At 36.8% G+C, this 21,705-nt stretch overlaps 1 long non-coding RNA gene across 1 annotated transcript; it reads right to left on the minus strand.

Annotated features, from left to right (window-relative positions):
- Positions 1 to 7,557: 7,557 nt before the first annotated feature.
- LOC106550595 (uncharacterized) lies at positions 7,558 to 20,327 on the minus strand. The gene is made up of 3 exons (XR_001313669.2): positions 20,233 to 20,327; positions 16,701 to 16,770; positions 7,558 to 7,687 (listed from the first exon to the last, which is right to left on the minus strand). It is a non-coding gene; the product is annotated as an uncharacterized LOC106550595 (long non-coding RNA).
- Positions 20,328 to 21,705: the final 1,378 nt, after the last annotated feature.

The following is a 21,705-nucleotide window of genomic DNA, read 5'->3' on the forward strand; positions in this document are numbered from 1 at the left end:
TTGAAGTTATTGTTGTGCCATCACTGAGGACAAGTATCCTGCAGAAGCACAATAAATTCATCATAGGTTAGGACTTAATATCATAATGGCTTTCAGATGACATGATTACATTTTGATATATTTTGAAGTTATAGGACACATACTCCATATATATGTAGCGAAAAAGAATTATAGCCATCTTTTTAGGACAAGATATACCGCAGTTGCTTTTAAAGTCAGCAGCAACCATATTATAAATAGCAGCTTCTCAGAATGCTTCACTTTCAATTTCTGAGCATTACATAACTTTGACTAAAGCTGCAGATCTCAGACTTTTTGGCATCTAGTCATTGTTTTTGCAGCCTAGGTCTGATATTTTGTCCTTGATAACTTGCTAGCTGATTGAGTTCTTACAGAAGTAAATAATTTGAGAGACCAGTTTTAAGCCACAAATTCTCTTTTTATGAGTATCCATGATTTTTTTCTTATACACATGGGGGGGACATGCTAAAAACTCGTTAACCAATTGCTAACTCTCCAGTTGAATATAGAGTATCTGAGAAATTACCGTAGTGCGAATTTTAGCAGTATGCTCTCGATGATGGTAAGCAATTATCCATAATGGACAGAATCAGTTACAATGTTTACCATAATGCTATCTCAGCCTAATTCAGTGTAATCCCTCTCTACAGATTTATTCCTTTGATTACTTTAGGTTTTGTTCAAGGCCGTTTTGTACATTTTCAGACAACAACAAACCATTCGTCATACTTGGCAGGACACATTTGGAAGCAGATACGTTTTTATGGAAAGAAAGGTAATATTGCCATTTTGTTTTGTTCTATTGCTTCCCCTCATTCTTAATATTTTAAAAATTATTAATGAAACTCAAGAAGAATTGAATATGCCAAGGGAATTGTCTCCGGGTTCACTGACACTCTTGATTGACCAGTTGGGGATCTTATAATTATAAAAGACAAATTGATAATTGTGTACCAATCAGATTATTGGAAATTTATCCAAGAGACCAAGGCTTGAATGATTGCTCAAAGTTGCTGCAAGTTTCATAAAGTATAACATATATCAATACTTCTAGATATAGGTTTAAGCTCTTTAATTTCCTTGGAATATGTTCTTCATAAATCTTACTTGGTCATACTTTTTTAACCAAGTCCACAATGGCTGACTTTACACAGCCGAAACCTAACAAACCACATCTGTGAATTAGTGCAATATGCAAATCTCTAAAACATTTTTTCCAGATTATTTTAATTAAAAAATAAATAAAAGGAAAGTTAGAATGTTGCAATTAAAACGTTCCCCTCCCACCTAACCTAGCTTTCCAGCAATGTCACTGGGGTCCCATAGCAATTTCAGAGACATTCTTATATGGTGAAGGAAGTGCAGTCCAGTGCTTTGTTTGCCTTATGTTGTGTGGATATTTTGTGATTGGCCACATTTACCATGGTAACCATTTGTGAAAGCCATCATCTGCATACAAACTTCTGAATGTGCCCATTGGCCCAAAAAGCTTTGGAACTTGTCCTGGGAAATGTATCAGATGATTGCTGTTTTAACGAAACTCTAAGTCTGTCCTGTATCATGGAACTCATGGACTCAAAGGAATATTTATATATCTTCTTTATAAATAAAGACAATGAAGCGCAAGCTTTCCTGCAAAAAGTTGCTTTCAATCTTGTGTGATGTGATGACAGATGTTTAGATAAATAGTAAAAAGGGTGGCAATTCATTATTTTAGTTATTTATTCTAACTCACTCTGCCATAAGAGCTGGGAGCAGTCATAACGATCAAGTAAAACTCAAACCAAAATCCCCTTTATATGTTTATATTCCTGCTATTAAAGCCCAGCTGAAGCAAAAAGTGTTACTGTCATACAGTGGTGGTTTCCGGATTCAGTTTCAATGAGTATAGTTGGAACCGCCCCAGAGTTACCCACCTGCACGTGTGCAGCGCGCGCGAAAATGCGTGCGGTGCACACATGCATTCTAGTATCAAATGACACTTCTGCAGGCCTCCGCAACGCTCCAGCTGCTCTGCAGAGTGTCACACAGGTGCTGTACGCACCATGCGCATGTGCGGAAGTGCCAAATGCAGAAAGCACAGGTAAGGAGTGCAGGCGGGTGGGCGGGCCCTCCTGAGCACCATACCGGAACGGTACCCAGTGCTCCAGGCAGGATCCAGTATGCCTGTACCGGGGCGTATCACCTGCAACCCACCACTGCTGTCATTAGAAAAGATGGTAGAAATGCAAGTAATAAATAAATTAAAAAATCTTATTACAAAGGAAGGTAATGGAAAATGTTCTGAATTCATTAATCCACTTTTTGATTATGTCATCCACATCTTCTCACCTTATTACAAGCTACTATGACAAGCATGAGTCATCCCAAATGCTATCACATGCTTCTCCTTTTCTGAACCAGGACTTTCTTTTGAGCTTGTATACGATTATCTTGAATTAGAAACATTTTTGTAGGTTAAATTGTCATATGTATTATAAATATTGTGGTTAATATATTTTTTCCTATTTATTTATTGCAGATACATCCAAACTATCCTCCAAGAAATGAAACTGAAATACATTGGGTAAGATATAATTTTGTTCTAAATTTGTTCTGAAAGCATATGATGTAACTGAATTTTAGTTTGAATTTTTGTTCTTCACTTTAACCATTACATCGTTATATCTGTCCTTTATACAATGTCCTATAACCTAAAGCTTTGTTGGTTTCTATTGTGTCTAAGATGCCTCCAATCTTTGCTTTCATGCTTGTGCACTTCTAATAGGTTAGGAGATGTTTTGTAAATTTTATTAAAGCATGAAATGGCACCCTCAGGTAAACTGGACCTAGAACTCAAGCTTAGCGTGAACTAAATAATCCAGTTTTACTTTAGATGCAATTTTGCAAATCAATGTAGTGCCAGTGAATCTGGTTCTCTCACATTGTCTTTCTCTTTCTTTTCCATCATCTTCACTATTATATTCAACATAACCATCACTGCAAAAATAGTGAATTCATAAAGAATGTAGTTTGATCACTTTGAAAATGAAACAAGGTAGGACAACTATATTGACAACTAGGTCAATGAGGTTAACACAATGTATTGTGTCAAATCCCAAGGTGCTTCAGCTTCTTCTTGGATGAGAAGCGAAACATCTTCAAAGAAAAATCAGAAAGTTAAGTTGCCTCTCGAAAAAGCACCTTGGAACAACCATGACCTGGATAACTGAGAATCGTATAAACATATTGTGTCAAATACATGTCATAGGTGTAATGTCTATTAATTCTTGTCTTGACTATTAATTCATGGCTGGTAATAAATTTCTGGACAATTCTTAGCCTTCAGATACCATAGTAAAGATACTCTTATATTTATTCACAAAGAATCTAATGGTTTATATTTTTCTTTAGACATGCATCACACTGTTCATTTTTTCTTGAGTGTTATGTATCTACTACATAGGAAACAGCAGATACATACATCATCATGCTTTTTTGTTAAGGTAGGTTTAGTGGATTGTCAGGATGAATTCAAAAAGAACAGTGGCAACACTTCAGGAATAAGGACTGTTATTTTGTGAGAAGAAAGAAAGAAAATATAGGGGACTTCTATAACAATTGTTACGTAAAATTCATATTTTTTCTTTTGTAATCTGCATTTTTAAAATTGCTGTTTGATTGTTCTGTTTGACTCAATAAAAAATAATAAAACAAAACAAAGTAGCAAAAAATATAAATTAGCAAGAGCAAACACTTCTTTTAGGTTTGAACATAAAAATAATGAAGGGAAGGGGAGAGAAAGGAAAAAGGTTGCCCTGTAGGAGAGCTGGTTTTTGTAACATTATCATAAAACAGGTAAAGGGAAATTCAGTAGTTTTGTTCTCCGAAAAGTCCTGTGTGAAATTGACTCTCTTTATTAATGGGAGAAGGAAAGTGATTAGTGATATTTGAGACAAGTTTTTGTGGCGGTGGTCAATTTTATCATGATTGCAGTCATCCATTCCTTTATCTCATTCTTACCTCAGATAGTCTTCTGTCCAGTTCCATCCTGGGCAATCTGTTTGCCTATCTTTCTAAATTTGATTGCCAATTAAATGGGTTATGATTACTTTCTTACTTACTTTCTTACTTACCTCTTACTTACTTACATATCTACTTATTCATTCATTCAACTGGCATCTCCGTCCATCTCAGAGGCCTGACTAATAAGGCAAAAAAAATGAATTACATGTCCCAACTAATTTTCAGAATGCAGAAGGAAAGAATTTTGATTTTATAGTGAAGCTGGATTTCTAGAAGCAATTTAAAATTTTGCATTGTTTGGGTGACATTAAAGAAGATTTAAGAAATTAAAATTTTCAGTTGATTTGTCTTATAAGCCTTGACAATTTTACCATCTCAGTATGTAAATTATTTATTTAATGAAAATAATTTTGACATTTTGTCCAGTTCTTTAGATATGCCCTGACAATGTGTCCCAAATATTCAGAGTTTGATAGTTACAGAAAGAAATATGTTACCCAGCTTTCTCTTTTCTAAACTATATAGAAACTGGAAAGTTGATTTTGTGCAGTATATTTGACTTAAACATTAGTAATTGCTTGATAGTGTTTTAATTACAAACCTAAAAGATTATTGATACTTGCTGGGGAATATCATTCTTCATCATCTTGTATGAAAGAGAGAAAGAGAACAGAAGTTTTTCTTTATTTTCCATGGGCTAAAAGTTATTCATTATTTTATACAATGCCTTAAAAGTATAAAAGAAACCACAGATTTTCAAATCTCAAATATATAAATATATGGTCCAATCTTCTGAAATGTTTGACATATGGCAATTGTAAAGACAAAATGAAAGATGCAATACAGTGTATGTATATATGTATATATGTATGTATGTACGTACATACAAACAAACATACATAAACATATGTACTTCTCTCTGATTCTTTAAAAGTAGCTAAATTTTAGTTCCAGACATTCCTGGGAAATGTTAACTATGTTGCTCCTGCCCCCCGCCACTCTCTCTGAATAAAAGAAAGAGAAGCTTCCAATTTTCTATGCAGAAAATATAAGTACAATTACAAAATCATCTTTCAGTTTTTTATTATTATAAAACCCTAACTGATAAGGAAAACCAAGATATGTGGAAACAATATTAAGCTGTGATCTTGCTCTTGGAATGAATTGTGATGGGATGACATGGGTTGCAAGGGTTATTGGGAAAGTATAAAAATTGCATGGATTTTTTTATACCTCACTAGTATACCCTAAAATGGGATTCTTTAAAAATGCTATAATTGGGAAACAAAAAAAATATTAACTGTGCTCCTTTCTTTGGTAGTGGCAGGATAAATTAAAACCACATTGATTTTCATTAATATAACTTATGTGGATTGTAGAATTTTATTACAAGGTGTGCCCAATTATGGTTATTTGCATATATTTATCATCACTAAGTACCATTTTTAAAGAATGCCTCCCTCGGTTTGGCTCAGAAAGATTCATTATGTTGAGAATGTTTTTTTCATTTTGCTGCATTAGTGTTGGCATCTTTTATTACAAGGGAATCTGTATTTATATCTGTATAAATCCCAAATAAGCAGGTTTCCTACATTAAAGATATATGAATAATAATTATTTTTTTAAATAGAAACAGTGGATCCAGAATTAAAAAAAAACATTTTTCCTGGAAACCTACATTATTTTCATATTTTGGTTGGTTGGTTCCAGAAGAAAATGCATTTTCCTTTTTATGCAAAAAGTCTCTAAGGAGTTTCCAGTCATTGTTATAGGTCAATGGTTCTCAACCTTTTCTTCACCATGGACCCCCTTTAAATACCTTTTGTGGCCACCAAGACTTAACTCAAGATTTAAATCATAACATTTCTTCAAGCTTTTGCTGACTCCTTGTGATGATGTCATGGCTCCTCAGGGGTCCATGAACCAAAAATTAAGAACCACTGATATAGATCAATAATGTCCCTTTCTATACCAGAATGGTTAACCTATGACTAATAAATTGAATTCCTGTACCTTCTAGGTAAGGAGACTTCCAGTTGAGATTTTATGGATTAGATGCAAACATCTCTATACCATGATGAAGATTGAAAATAAGAGACCAAGAAATTGCCTACCTACTTGCTCTGGATAGCTACTCCTCACAAGTCTTCTTATACTATAGGCACTGATGCTAGTTCTTTTTTTTTGTCTGTTCCCAAAAGTTATATTAGTTTAGATTGGGAAATCTGAAATTCCAAGGTTGAGTTCAAGAACAGCCCCCCTATTGGTGGTGTGACACCCCCCTCCATTTAGGTACAAATAATTGGATGATATAATGGATAATAAAATATGACAACTTTATACATTGGGTGAGTATGTGCACCAAACTTTCAGCCCTCGCTTACCAATAGGAGATATATTATGTTCCTGCTCCTAGTATTGCCAACTCAGTATTAATCCTTGTAGACAGAAATAATTTAACACCCCAAGTATGACTCTCACTCCTGAAATAGTCCCTGATTTAACCTGTGGAATTGTAATTATTGTCCTGTTGTTTTCTCTATAAAATATTGTCTTATTGTTTTCCTAAGATATTTTGGAAGCCTTTAAAGCCAATAAAAGATAAGGGTGAAAAACATGCTTGTTTTCAACTCAAATTCATCCTGTTCATGCACAACATGAAGATTAAAATCCATTGTTTAAAGTAAGTAAAGTAATGTAAGATGTATTTGGTGTATCAGGAATGCACAAAACTGTGTTTCACTCATGTATTCTACTCATATTCATTTCTTTGTCAGAAATTAAGCTGACTGAGACCTAAGAATCCATAAAAGATATTCATGTGTACTAGTTTTGTTCTACAAACCCAGATTTCAGCAAACATATTTACTGTCATCACGTTTTATCTGATATCTAAAGTAGTTTGTTCACTGGAGAGATGGTACAGGAAATGAGAACAAACATGAATTCCTCTATGTATTATCAAATGAGCCCTCTAGTTTTTGTAGCAAGGGTATTGCTAACTTTAGATTATCCTTGTTCCTTCTGCTTCCAAAATAAGCTTAGCCTTCTTCTTGAATTTGAACTCTCTTATTGTTTTCAGTTAGTCTGTCTTTTTTGCAGAGAAAGTTTACCACCCCAGGGATTTTGCTCCTTTTGCTTCACTAACGGATGGCCAAAGAGAATAGGTCAACAAGCACCACCAACAATGAAGAGAAATAACAAAGGCCAGATGTTTCCAGAATTGTCATAGAGATATCTAAGCCTAAACAGCTACCCAAGACTCCCTACTGCTATGGATTTTTTGTTTAGAATCTTTCATTATGGGAGCACAGTAAATTGCCTTATACCAGGGCAAATCATTTGTCCATATAGCCCAATATTGATTATTTTGTTCAATGGAAAGTTTCCAGAATTAGCCAACGCTTGGATAGAAGACATTTGAAAAGGTGAACTAAAAAAATAAAAATTAAGTTTGACAATGATATGATGGGTTGACAGCACATACAGGGTTTTTGAGTAAGAGGAATCATTTTTTTGGCTCTCAACTGAGATGGTATTTGGAGGCGTTGCCAACTTCTTTTGTATTTCTATTTGCATTTGCACGTTTGGGCCTTCTACTATTTTTTTCTTCTCTGATAACAGCTGCCTCTTGGCAAAAGTATCCAGAGGAATAAGAAATCTGGAGAGAGAGAAGGAGAAAGTAAAGAAAGGAGCTGTATTATCCAATAATAAAGAAGTCAATGAAGCATATAAACAAATGTTGTAAATCCTTATAAAGAACTCCTTGCCCAGGTGGGTAATCCTAAATTACTAGAATTTCTCCTTTCTGAAAGGAATAAATTGGAACCCTCAGGTTCTTTTGGACTTTGGCCAGCCTGTGAATTGTGACTCATAAGTGCACCATTTTAATTTTATTTCTTTATTTGATTTCATGCCAAATATACTTACTCTGAAACCTAGGCTGCAAGGAAGAAGAACTGGAAAATTCAGAGATGAAGACCCACCTTTTTGGCTTAAATGTTCATCTTTGTTGGAGACTCTAAGCACTCCATATGCTTAAAAGTACCGTGTTTTCCCCAAAACAAGACAGGGTCTTATTTTCTTTTGACCCACAAAATATTGCTTGGGCCTTATTATCAGGGGAGGGCTTATTGTTTTGGGGTTGCCGGGTAGCTGCTCTCTTGTGAGTGGGCTCCCGAAGAGCCAGGCACAGCCTCAGGGTTGAACAACTGTGTTGCGCTGTTGCAGCAGCACTACATAGCAGCCATGAGGTGACCATATTCACTAGCAGCCGTCAGGCAACCACCCTTTCCAGCTGGGCACAATGCCATTTACTGACCTAGGGGTATTGCCAAGCTGCAAGAGCACCTGTTCGCATCTCTCCAGCTCCCGCAGCTTGGCACCTTTGGAATGCCCCTAGATCAGTGAATGGGGCTTTGCATGGCTAGAGAGGGGGGGGTTGTGCGAGCGGCTTTTCTGCTCCCCACTCGCATGCCTCCCAGACTCACGATGCCTTTGCCTAACTCTCCATGCAGAACCAGGACATCTCTGCTGTTGCTGCTGCCACTGGCGCCGCACGGCTTTTTCTGCGGCTTCCAAAGCACAGATGTAGGATGCCGAGTCTTCTGGCAGTTGCTGCCCTGGGAATATGCTCTATGGTTGTACACTCTGGGAGTATGCTCTGCCAGCAGCAAGCCCACAACCATAGACCATACTCCCAGAGCGGCAACTGCCGAAGACTCTGCATCCTACCTCCAACTTCCTTTTCTGGACGTCCTAATCTACAAAAAACCCAATGGCTCCCTAGGACACACTACCTAGGACACACACAGACCACTACTTAAATGCACAATCCCATCACTACCCTGCACAGATCAACTCTGTAGCCAAGACCCTCATCTCCAGAACCAAACGCCTAGCTGACAAAGACCATCTGAAAACTGAATTACACACCCTCACAAATGTATTAATTTCCAACGGATTCCCAAAAAACACAATTACCAACCTAATTCAAAGGGAGACACCCCCCCCAATAATGGAGACACAGAACAGGACAACGGCATCACCCTCCTCCCTTACATCAAAGGCACCACAGATAAAATCAGCAAAATTCTCCACTAACACAATATCAAGACAGCCTTCGGCACTGACCAAAAAATAGCCAACATCTTAAGAAACCATAGCAATAGCAATAGCAATAACAGTAGACTTATATACCGCTTCATAGGCCTTTCAGGCCTCTCTAAGCAGTTTACAGAGTCAGCATATTGCCCCCAACAACAATCCGGGTCCTCATTTTACCCACCTCGGAAGGATGGAAGGCTGAGTCAACCCTGAGCCGGTGAGATTTGAACCGCTGAACTGCTGATCTAGCAGTCAGCCTGCAGTGCTGCATTTAACCACTGCGCCACCATAAAGACAAGATCCAGCTAGAAAACCAAGGAGTCTACGAAATGCCATGTAAAATATGCCCAGCCACATACATTGGACAAACTAATAGGAGAATAAATGTACATATCGCAGAACACAAAAACGCAGTCAGAAAAGAAGAAAAAAATTCTTCCCTTTTCCAGCTCCTTAAAGCAACAGGACATGAAATTGATTTTGAAGGAACCAAATTACTCTCCAAAACTGAACACTTCAACAAGAGAATAATTATGGAAGCTATCAAAGTTCACAACATGAATAAACGTGATGATACCTTCTGCCTACCAGACAGCTGGAAACCAGCCTTAGTCAATAAATGAGTCCCAGCCACAAAAACAGACACAGGACCCAGAACCCAGAACAACACAGGACACCATCACCAATCACCCTCACCAAACATCAATTCCATCAACAAATCAAGATGTGACAACACAGCCAACCAATCCGTTTAAAGCAACAAAACCAACATTCCACAGCCCCACCTATATTTATAGAAAAACGGCAGCTCCAATCACGCTTTGCTCACACAAGCACAAAGCCAAAGGCACCAGTCTGAAAATGATGAGTGTGACCTCATCAAAACATCGCCAAGATACTGTCAATCTTACACAGGAAAAGACTGACTACGCCAAGACCTGCATATCTATACCCGTGAGAATCTACGAAAACAAATATATACTCTAAAAAAAGCTTTCACGCTTAGCAAAGATACACACACACACACACACACACACACACACACACACACACACACAATCTTTGCTAAGCGTGAAAGATTTTTTTAGAGTAGATTTTATTTAATCATCTAAAGTAGTTGTTCTACCAAGGATTTGGCATCAATCTTTGTGCTGCCTCAGAAGTTGTCCACTTCAGAAAAGTATAATTATAATGTTCTATGGAAAGAGGGATAAGTTGCACACATTCTGGAACAGTGTATTTGTCCAGTAGCATAATGTATTGCCCTAATGTTTATGATAAATAGCAACCTCAATCTTCATGAAGTATGTGAAATTATATATATCTGAATCTGTTCCCTGCTTTGATTCATCTACTGGATATTTTTTTTTAAAAGGAATTGTTTCTTGTGTGATGCTGCATTTACTTATATTTAAGTAAAATGGCACTAGGAACTAATGTTACAGATTCTCCGGCACTTCAAAAGCCATCCCAACTTTCTACCCGGAGTAGAATGGGAAAAGTATAGAGAAAAGCAATAAAAGCAAATTTTTGCTATATTAAGTAATAATAAGACAACAAGTATCAACAAGTAAAACAGCTGCATTTTGTTACACACGTCCTAAAACATTTTGTATTTGTTTTTGCATTCTCCCCTATTAAAGAACCAGTTATTCAAAATGTAGCAAGAATTATGAAAGAGTGAAATGCTTGTGCGAGTTAATTTGCTTTGAGGGATTGTGCACAAACTCATCTGATAACATCATCTGATACAATAGCGCCCTCCCCCCTCCCCCGGAGTTTTATTTGGATTCATTTAGAAACTCCATGCCACTGTCATAGTTCATTCTGTGGGTATAACTAAGGAATTTTCTCCTCAGGAATAAAAAAAAGAGTTTTTTCCTCTTTCACTCCACTAGTTGTTGCTGACTATAGGGAGAGGTGCTCATTTCCATTTTAAGGCAATTGAGACAGCACTGTCTGAAGACATTTCTGCAGTCATGTGGCTATCATGACATCACAGAGCACTATTACTTTCCCACCAAAGTGGTACCTATTTATCTATTTGCATTTGCATGTTTTCGAACTGTTAGGTCGGCAGGAGTTGCTCCATAGATCTATCCATATTTCTTTGGTTTCAAAATTTTGAACCAGGAGACACTTAAAATGATGCTGCAAGGCATAAAATTAGGCTTAACACATTTTTGAAAATGAGCAAAGCCTTTATTGCACGAAGGGGAAAATGTAAACCTCAGGTAATCCATATACATAATGAAGATTGACCTTTTTTTGCCACATTAACCCTTCCCACATTATGCCAAATCTTAACAGCAACTCCTGGTCTCTAAAGTATTGCTGACTCCTGATGAACAAGAAGTTCCACAGATATATTCTAAGCTATTACTGTCTCTTGTCTTCTTTTTCAATTATTCCTACTGAATCAAGTTTTGTACTTAATATGAACACCAAGACAAGTTTATGTGAGCATTCCTATACACACATCAGCACCAAAAGTTTGAACTGAACTTGGAAGAGCACAGAGAGCCATCACATCAGATACAGAATTGATGTATTATGACCTGAGCATTTTGTCCCTACTAGCAGCAAGATTGCGACATTTTACAGTCATGGAAGTTAAAGGTAGCCCCACATGAAAGGCACAATTTTCTTGTCTGGATTTGACACAGTAATTACAGTAGTGATTGAAGCAAGGTTCCTCATGTGCTGATAGGATACCAATCTGTACATTAAGAAGTATACTGGAAGTCTCTCATTAAGAATGAATTCCATTCCTAAGTCTGTCTTAACTCAATATGTATGTAAGTTAGAACTCATACTTACAAACAGACTGTTGATTACTCAAATGGTGGCTGGTGTTCTTTTTCAATGAACAACTGAAGCGGCACAGTTTTTATAAACTGCTGAAAATAGGCTGTATATTAAAACTGTGCAGCTTCAGCGGTTCATGAAAAAATTGCACGGCTTCAGAGTTCATTGGCTCAAATATGAAGAACACTATCCACCACTTTTAGTAATAGGCAGCTCATTTATAAGCATGAGCTGTCCATAAGTTGGACTTTCTTAACTGGGGACTGCCTGTATTAATATTTAAACAAAACTATAAATATAACAGCAAGTTGCTGGGCATTTAAATCTGTGAATCTTAAATTTTTAAAGGTTTTGTTGTACTATTAATGCTGCCTTCCAGCTTCCTTCTGGTGAAGTCTAACAGAATACAATATGATATAGAAATGTCTACCCACGTTACAAATAAATGCAGCACATTTTGGAAAAACTTAGAAATAGATGGAGTTAACTACTGCTATATTGTTCCTCTGACCGAGACTTTCCAAGGGCATGAAACAAACTCTTTATGCGGGCAAGCCCCCTTTTATTAATTTACAGTGAATTCTGCTCATTCACTGCCGGCAAAGTCTTTCAAAGGAGGATTTATGGTCACACACCTTATTTGGCTTGGAGAGCTGACAGGCCGATATCTGCAGAACTTGGTAAGGAGTTTTGGAGAGTCACTAACCAGTTAGCGAACTAATTGTCTCCTACAAACTCCCCTCCCCTTTCATTCCTCTTTTATTTCCTCTGGGAGGGACCATTCATCATCTGGCCTTACTCCCAAGTTTACCCCTGCTCTTTAGTTGTTCCCTTCAGCTGGCAACTGTGTGCATATGCACACTGGGAACAGGCTCCAGCTGTTCGTCTGCCTCACTGCTGTTTGACTCTGACAACAGCTGATAACTGGCATACGGCCCTGACCCGTTCTCTGCCTCTGACAAAGAGCCCTCATCAGAGCCTTCCCCAGACTCCAGGACACGCCCATGTTCCTCCCCAACTTCCTCACTGTCCGAATCTGCTACAGGTTCTGCTGGTGAGCCACAACAATTGGGACGGAGAAGTAACAGTACCTTTTTCATTTCATTTTATTTGTTTTGTTTTGTTTAAGATTGTTCCTTATTCTTTCTATTTTTTAAATATATACTATTCTTAAATCCAGGTTTAGCATTTGACAGAGGTTTTGCTTAAACTGCACCAGTGATAAAACCACTTTTTCTGGCTATTTCTTTTGCAGTGTGAACATCCAAGTATCCTCCTAAGGACTGGCTGTTTAAAAAGTTTATAAATTAGAATGGAAAATCATGGATGATTTAATGCAGAATTCCTGTCACATATGCACCTAAGCTGGTACTTCCAAATGCCTGTATTTATAATTGCCATGCATGCCTCATGATGAGGATTAAATACTTTTTGAAGGGTCTCTGGCTTTGTAGAGATTCAGGTCATAAACTTGCATACCCATCTTGCCATTTTTGGCCAAAGTACTATATCAATGTATTAATACCATATTTTTCAGAGTATAAGACGCACCAAGATTTTGAAGAGGCAAATTAAAAAAAAAGTTTTTGCACTCTGCAGACCTCCCAAAAACAGCCCGTTTTTCATGAAAACAGGCCCATTTTTTCCTAAAAAAAGAAGAGATGCTGGGGATGATGTTGAAAAACCTTCTTGTAAAATATAAATAATTCTATATAGAATAGAATATAAAGATGTAATATCATTGGTTGATTTCAGGATGACATTATGAAATGCCATAATATAAATTTACTTCAAATTTAACATGCCTCATATAAAAAGGATGTAATAATAGCTTTGCTTAATGTTTAACAATTATAACAATTTGTATAAATGTATATTAGATTGATGATACTAATAATGGAAAAAAACATGGAATTGAAAATTACTAGATAAAAGTTATCAATGCTAAAATAATAGAATGACTTACAATAGGATAAAATATTTATTATTGGATATATTAAAGATGATATAATGAATGATTATAATATAAATAGATACATATTTAGAATACCTTGTTTAAAATGGAGAAACAATTGTGATAATCAAACAAATGAAGTATAATAATAATGTATACAAAGATATTTGATTGACAATATGTGATTTTTGACAAAGCTCAAGTGATGACTATGGAAAGGATGCAGAAAGACCTGGTAACCAATCAACACACTGTATGCAGTTGAAGAGGTTTTTATGTTATATGTTTTGTGTGTTTGTGTTTGTTTGAAAATAAAAAAAAATTAAATGATCTTCTGACTCCAAGCTTAACAACTGGAAATTCTAATGAATTGTTAAGATTAGGTTCCTGACACCAGAATCTAAATAGCCTAGTCTAAAAGTAAGGTTAATATGTTAAACTTAAAGCTGGAGGCCCACAAAACCAGAAACACAAGACCTGAAATAGAAAACCCCCATTTCAAAAGTAAACAAACAAAAATAGAAACAAAAACCTTGGTTGCATTGTTAGAATTCTTTGGGAATTGAGTTTTGGCGATGCAGATGTTCATTACCCTACTAATAAACATTGTCAACAATGCTACTTGCTAAGTCACATATCCATTATTGTTTCAAAGTCAGATAATTTCCCAGCCCAGTTTTAATTGATTGCTGTCTGTGACCTCAATAGGATTGAGTTTATTCAAATGATCTGTCCCAGATACCAAGGATTTCCTGTCAGAGACTTTAGGATTTTCCTGACAATATGTTGGGTGAATTTGCTTAGGACCTGGTTTGCCACTAGCAAGGAGTGACAGCCCTCGAAGAAACCATTTCTGACCAGCCTCTAACTACACCTCAATTCTAGGCAGCTCTCTGCTTTCCCAAGGGTCTCCAGGAGATGAGGTAGCAGTCATAATGCCTATAGTATAGGCAGAGGGGAACAAAAATGACCTGACACAACAAAAACGTCCTTATGGAACATATCCTTCTGGAGAAAAGATTGACTCTCACCTTACTGGTGTTTTGATGCTGTGCCTGGACCCTTGGATGTGAGAAAGAGCCCATCTTCTGACTATGTTAGTGATTTTTGTGCTTTTTTTTGGTTCCTATGTATTTTAATTTTTGTATTTATGATAGAGATTATTTTTAAAAGTTCAAAAATTGCTGTCCACTTGGGGAGATGGGTGGCTATACAAATTGATTGCTTAATTAAATAAATGAATGAAAAGTGAAAATTATCCTAACCCTATCCCTAACCCTTTACTCTGGTGACACAACTGAGTTCCTATCCAAGTATCTAGAGGCAGTAAAATTCTGTATGGGAAAGAATAGACCCAAATTGAACCCTAGCAGATATAGTTACTGTTTGCTAAGAGGTACCTGAGAAGTTGTAAGTCCTGATGGGAAAGCACTACCCTGAAGGAACAGGTCTGAAATTTAGGAGTCGTCTTCGACTTTTATCTCTTGGTGGATTGGCCGGAAGGGGCTTTGCCCAGCTTTGGATAGTGCAACAATTGTGTCTTTCAAAGTCCGACTGATAATATGCCAGCAATGAGATCTTTTTTCATTGAGGAAAGAAATACATTTCAACCAACCATTTCAACCATGAAAGAAGCTAGGTCCCTGCTTCTTAGCCTTATCATTTATAATCCATACTTTTGTAAAGTTCTACAGCAGCAGCAAATGCAGCCTGCCTAACGACACAATCATATAACTGTCATAAAATATGTATTTGCGTCAGGCCTCCTGATACAGGAACATAATCACAGTGTTTGCATATTATGTCATCACACAAATGTTTTGATTTGGCATCACTGCAATTTGTTACAGATGCTGCTTCTTCGCTTTTTTGATGAAGTGATAGACATTCAAGGTCAAGAAAATTTAATCCATTGTTTGATTGGACTGTTAGATTATTATTCCTCTATAATTAGCTTATTTACTTTGGTAACGTAGACAATTGCCTCCCCTTCTGTAATGTTCCCAAAGGAAAATAATAAGGTTTTTTTTTACTCTGGATTTATGATTGACTACAGATGTGTTATGAAAGTTTTCTCCCATGTGGGGCAAGTTTCAAATATGAACTGATCTCCATATGACTTGTATAATTATGTAAAAGAAAGATCACTTGGTAAACAATTATTTGTATTCTGTCTGTTTCTAAAACACCCTTTGCTGTTTCCATTCACATGTGTTGGACTGCAGTTCTCAAAATTCCCAAGCGAGTTGGCCTGGAGGACATCAGAAGTCTGATCCTGAATATTATCAAAGCCTTGTTAAAAATAGTGTTTAAATATATATGTTGAAATGGATTTTTATATAGAGCCTTTTCCATTTGGATTTTTTTTAGTGCTATTTTATTCTGGTTTTACTTAAAAAGAAAAAGTACAAAGCATTGCCTGTTGGGCAATTTTGCATCATTACAATTCCTTATCTTTCTAGATCTTTTATTTTGCCAGTTCCCAGATAGATGAAATCCTTTTGAACTGGCTAATGGAGGGCAAACAGAGGACACTTGGGAATAAAATACTTTCCACTTGCTTTTCAGAGTATCCTCAAAATTCCTCTGCATGTTGGATGGTAATTGATCAGCATATTACAAAATAAGCAAGAATCAAGCATCACCAATAAATTGTGCAAGCTTAAATTGTGCTAAATTGCAATTTAATACAGAATGATTTATGCCAAACTGCAGGCTTGGCAGATATAAATGAACAAAAGTTCATTTTTTGGTCTCCATACTATGGTCAGGCCACAACCTTGACCAGTGAGAAAAACACACTTACCTTAAATGTGCAGACGTCATTGTCCTTGGCACAAGGAGACATAGGGCTGACAGTGCATTTAGGCTGAGTGCTGTACATGATAGCAATATAGGAGAAGAACATTAATTAGCTCAAGTGCTGGCAGAAAAAAGCTAACGGAATGATGTAACATTTTCATTTTCATTTCAGTTTATGTAACAGTGTGAAATAATGCAAAACAAAAGGTTCTTTATGCACGTGACCTCCTTCTTAAGTATTTTTTTCCTCAGGTCCTTCCAGAGGTGAGATTTTACAGTAATACAAACCACTTTTATAATCACAATAGGATCGTGAGAAACATTCAGCTAAGAGACAGCTTGGTCATCTCAGTTTGAGTGCCTGAGAAAACATTCTACTCTACTCTAAATATTATCCCCGGTAATATTATCTCCTGTGGTTTGATGGTGTAAGCCTTCCAATAAAAGGCAATCATGTTTACAGAGGGAGAAAGAATAAAACAAAAAAAGTCAGTTATGATGATGTGATTCAAACTGCATCTCTTTTTATAAGCATCATTGGTGTGTTACATAAACAAAGGCTTCCATAGCATCATGACCACTTTCTTAGATTTTACTGACCTTCCCTGCTCATTCTCTACAGACTAACATTTTAAAACATGTAGTCCAATGAGGTATGATGGGAGTTGTAGTCTGGCAACACATGTATATGTAGTTGACATTGCCAACAATTAGAGGAAGAGATGCTTACATGTGGGTTTTCTTACTAAAGAAATGGGCTGAATGAATGTTGTCTTTTTCTGCCATATGAATGTGCAGATATAACTTTTATAGTGACATTTGGCTGTATCTAATGTTAGACTGCAGTATTTCAGGCTAATTCTGCCAACTGCCAGCAGTTCCATCCTGACTGGCTCAAGGTTGACTCAGCCTTCCATCCTGCTGATGTTGGTTAAATGAGGACCCAGATTGTTGGGGGAAATATGCTGACTCTGTAAACCACTTAGAGAGGATGTAAAGCACTGTGAAGCATGATATAAGTCTAAGTGCAGTTTGGAGATTGAATCATGGAAACTGGACTACTTGTTGGTTTGAAACAACCAGAAACTGCTTATTCAAGTAGTTTCTTCAGTCAGAGCAAGTTTCTTAGGGGAACAACATATATGTTCACCAGAGAGGTTTTATTTTGTATTTAATCTTGATAGGATTTGATCGTTGGATGAGTAAGAGGGGAGTCATTGGGATGTATATGTTTTAACATCTAAATCTTTACCTAATGTATGTAGCCTCCCTGGTGAACCTATGAAGTGGTCTTAATCTTCTGGGGGACCGATGAAAAAGCAGCATAAAAATTTACTTAGGTAAGGATTTTCCACTTTAGCCAATATTTCTATGTAATAACTGACATTCTTTGAGGGAGACTTTCTTCCCACCCACCACTTCAAAGCCTTCTTACTTAATGCTGCCCTTGTTTGTGACCTTGGTTTATCACACCATGTGAGCCTCTTCAGCTCAGTAAATGGGCCCATACAAAAAATGTTCAGTTCATGGGGAAGAAAAAGCTTTCACAATAGTGTTGGGATTTTTGATGTGAAAGAGAAGAATTTGCCAATATTTGACAACTGTGAGTGAAAGAAAAACACCTCCAGTGGTAACACTTGTGATGTGTCATCGCCTAGAACACTGCTCTGATCTTTGATATTCTTCAAGACCAAGGTCAAGAGATCTTTTTCTTAAAAAAATTAAATCCTGGATTTTTTTTCTGGATTGTTTTATGATGCTATCTTAGACCTGGGTTCCAGAATTTACCAGAAATCAATGATTATAATAGACCAATTAATTTATTATTATGATTCTAGCTAAGGCATCATCTTTATGCATACCCGTGATGGTGAACCTATGACATGCGTGCCACAGATGGGCATGCTATCTATCATCTCAAGCCAGCTCCTCCATGTGTATGGTCTCCCAAACCCCATTTTGGGCCTGGAAAGCCTCCTGCACCAACCTGAAAGTCAAAAATGGGCAAGGGGAAGCAGGGTGCATGTGTGGGCGAGCATAGGGGCATGCGCACATGCATGGGGTAACACACACATGCACAGGGGTGGGGCACACATGGGAGGGTTACAAACACATGTGCTGCGGTGGGGCGCATGGGTGGAGCCATGCACACATTGCCTTATGGGTGTGGACATGCATGTGCTTTCAGCATGCAATGACAAAAAGATTAGCTATCACTGATGTATACTATATGTATTAATCATCTCATTAATCCCAAAAATGACTCTTTCGTCACCAGGAACTGTTTTGCGAATGGCTAATTGTTTGATGATGATTTGCACAATAAATCCAAAGGTATCTTTTGGTAATACATTTATTAGATTTTTTTTAAACAAGAGAAAAATGAACAGAATGAAATAGTTAAGATAAAGAAATGAATTCAAAGGATCAACAAAGGCCCTGTACATCTGAATTCATAAAGTTCAGGACATTATTTTATACCTGTGTTGAATGGTATAGAAAACATGGAAGCTTGTGACAAAATGTCATAAACTGTACAGCTATAATTGATTGCCTGCTAATATAGCTACTTAAATGGACAATTTTATTAGACTTTTATGGTTTAATATAAGATAGTTTTAGTTTCTGGCGGACTTGAAAAACTGAAGAATTAAAATACCATGCATGAAATACAACAGTGATTGTTGATTACAATGATTAGGTCTAATTATTAATTGAACAACATATATGGTGCTTTCTCAGCTACCAAATCCATCCTACCTTAGCCTGGAAACTGACCAGTAACCAATCTTCTGAGACGAGCATGATGTACTTCCAGCTGCAAGGCTCAACGAAGATTTCCATATTCATGATTTATAAGCTCATCCAGCCACTGCTGTAGTGATATATCCCTGATGCTGACAGGCTTCATACTACTGCAGCAATGGCCAGGAAATGTTATAAATTGCTAGTATGGAAATTCTTGGTGTTTTAACTGCCAGATCAGAATAAATTGAAGTACCCATATTGCCTTTCTATGGCAGCTCCTTACAAAACGTAGGCAATAATAAAATAAGTTGGCTGATATATGCAAGCTATGAAGATCATTCTTTTTTTCTAAAGAAAAAAAGTAAATCAGCTGAAAAAAGAAACTGAATGTGATAGCCAAATCTAAAAATCAAGCAGCAGTGCTGATCCCAGAATAACTGATCTTTTGTGGCAAACTAAGAGCAGGCAGTTTTCTGCTTTTTAGGATAAAGTTTTACTTCTTCACTTTCATCCAGCCTACTACTAATTTAAAGCACCCATCATTTATATGTATCAATACTGCTTTTAAACTTTAAAATATGTTATTTATTTATTTATTTACTTATTTTTATTTGATTTATACCCTGCCTTTATTATTTTTCTAAATAGTCAAGATGGCAAATACATACAATCAGTGGTGGGATTCAACCGTTGTAACCACCGGCTCACTGAGTGCACACTTTGCATGCATATGCGCCAAGTGTACACTCCACATGCGCAGTGCATTTGTAAACAGCTTTAAAACTTACCTTCTACTGCAGCCCCGATGAATAAAACATCTGAGGCACGGCAATCTGCTCTGCCGTGCCTATCAGCTGGGCTTCAAACAAAGGAAATATAGGACAGATTAGCACAGGGGTGAATGGGCGGGGCCAACTGATTGCTGGAACTACTGGCTCGCACAAACCTGTCCAAACCAACTGAATCCTACCCCAGCATACAATACTCCTTCCTCTCCCTACTTTCCTCACAACAATAACCCCATGAGGTGAGGTGAGTTGAGAGAGGATGATTGGTCCAAAGTCGCCTACCCACCTTTCCTGTCTTCAGTGAAATTAGAACTCACTGTCTCTTGGCTTCCAGCCTAGTGTCTTAGCTACCAATCAAACTGGCTGTACACAGAAAGCAGCTTTCATTTTTTATCTTGAGCAAAACCAAGAGTATATAACATCTACATTAAAAATACATTTCACTGATATTTATGTAAATATATTCATGTAATATATTTTAAAAATATTTTTGTGCTAAGATATTTTGAATACTTACTCATTTTTAATCAAAACCTCAACCAAAATAATCTGTGATTTTTAAGACCTAGAATCTGTGCAAGATACTGAGAAGATAAGTCATGAAACACGATCCTGCCATTATTTCTGTCTCTGCCTCTTTTCCCCTTAAATACACCAAACTCTGTGAGTAACAACAAGTAGTTACAAAATATAAATAAATTGGAGCAAGGGGATGAAATGGATTGAGGGTGCAGTTCTGCTTAATATATTGATAAAGACTTATTAAATGGGCAGATGTAGGATGATGCGGACACCCAAAATGAAAATTTATATTTATCAGTGAATTTAAAAAAACCCTAACATACTGTATCAATACAATGAATAATTGAGCAAGGAAGGAAGGCTGTGTAAAGTGATTAAGAAATGATTGTCTTTACAAAAGAAAGCAAAAATTAAATTTTTATAATAAAAGGAAGAGAGGAAGGAACGGAAGAAAGAATGGGATAAACAGATCAGAGAATTAAAATGTAACATAAGCTAACTCAAAAAAGGTATCTGAGAATGGGAATAATGAATTGAAAAAAGAAAAGACAGATTGCTTGTCTTTCAGCAGAAAGAATGCCATCAAACTCAGAAAGCCAGTAACAATGAGTTGGGATTGTAATGACACTGAATATATAGACATCTCTGAAACCTTCCATATTGCAATCCTTTTGGGAGTGCATGCCGTCCCCAGTGGAGAGTAAAGCCAGACTGCTGATTGTCTCTGCCACTCTTTGTAATCTGTTTACTGGCAGATGGGACTGCAGTGGAAAATCAGTTTTCCAATGACAAAACAAAGGGCAAGAGATTAACAGCTATCAGGGCATCCCTCCTGATGAAAAGGTGCACAGAAGGGGAAAAAAACCCTCACATTAGATGTTTAGTCTCCTTCTAATGTACTTCAGTGGATTTCAGGTGGGGTGTATGAGAACAGTGAGCTGTTTCCAACAG

This window comes from Thamnophis sirtalis, unplaced genomic scaffold, assembly GCF_051295495.1.
Source record: "Thamnophis sirtalis isolate CommonGarterSnake01/CBP01778 unplaced genomic scaffold, rThaSir2_p1.2 scaffold_5, whole genome shotgun sequence".
Classification (NCBI taxonomy): Eukaryota; Metazoa; Chordata; class Lepidosauria; order Squamata; family Natricidae; genus Thamnophis; species Thamnophis sirtalis.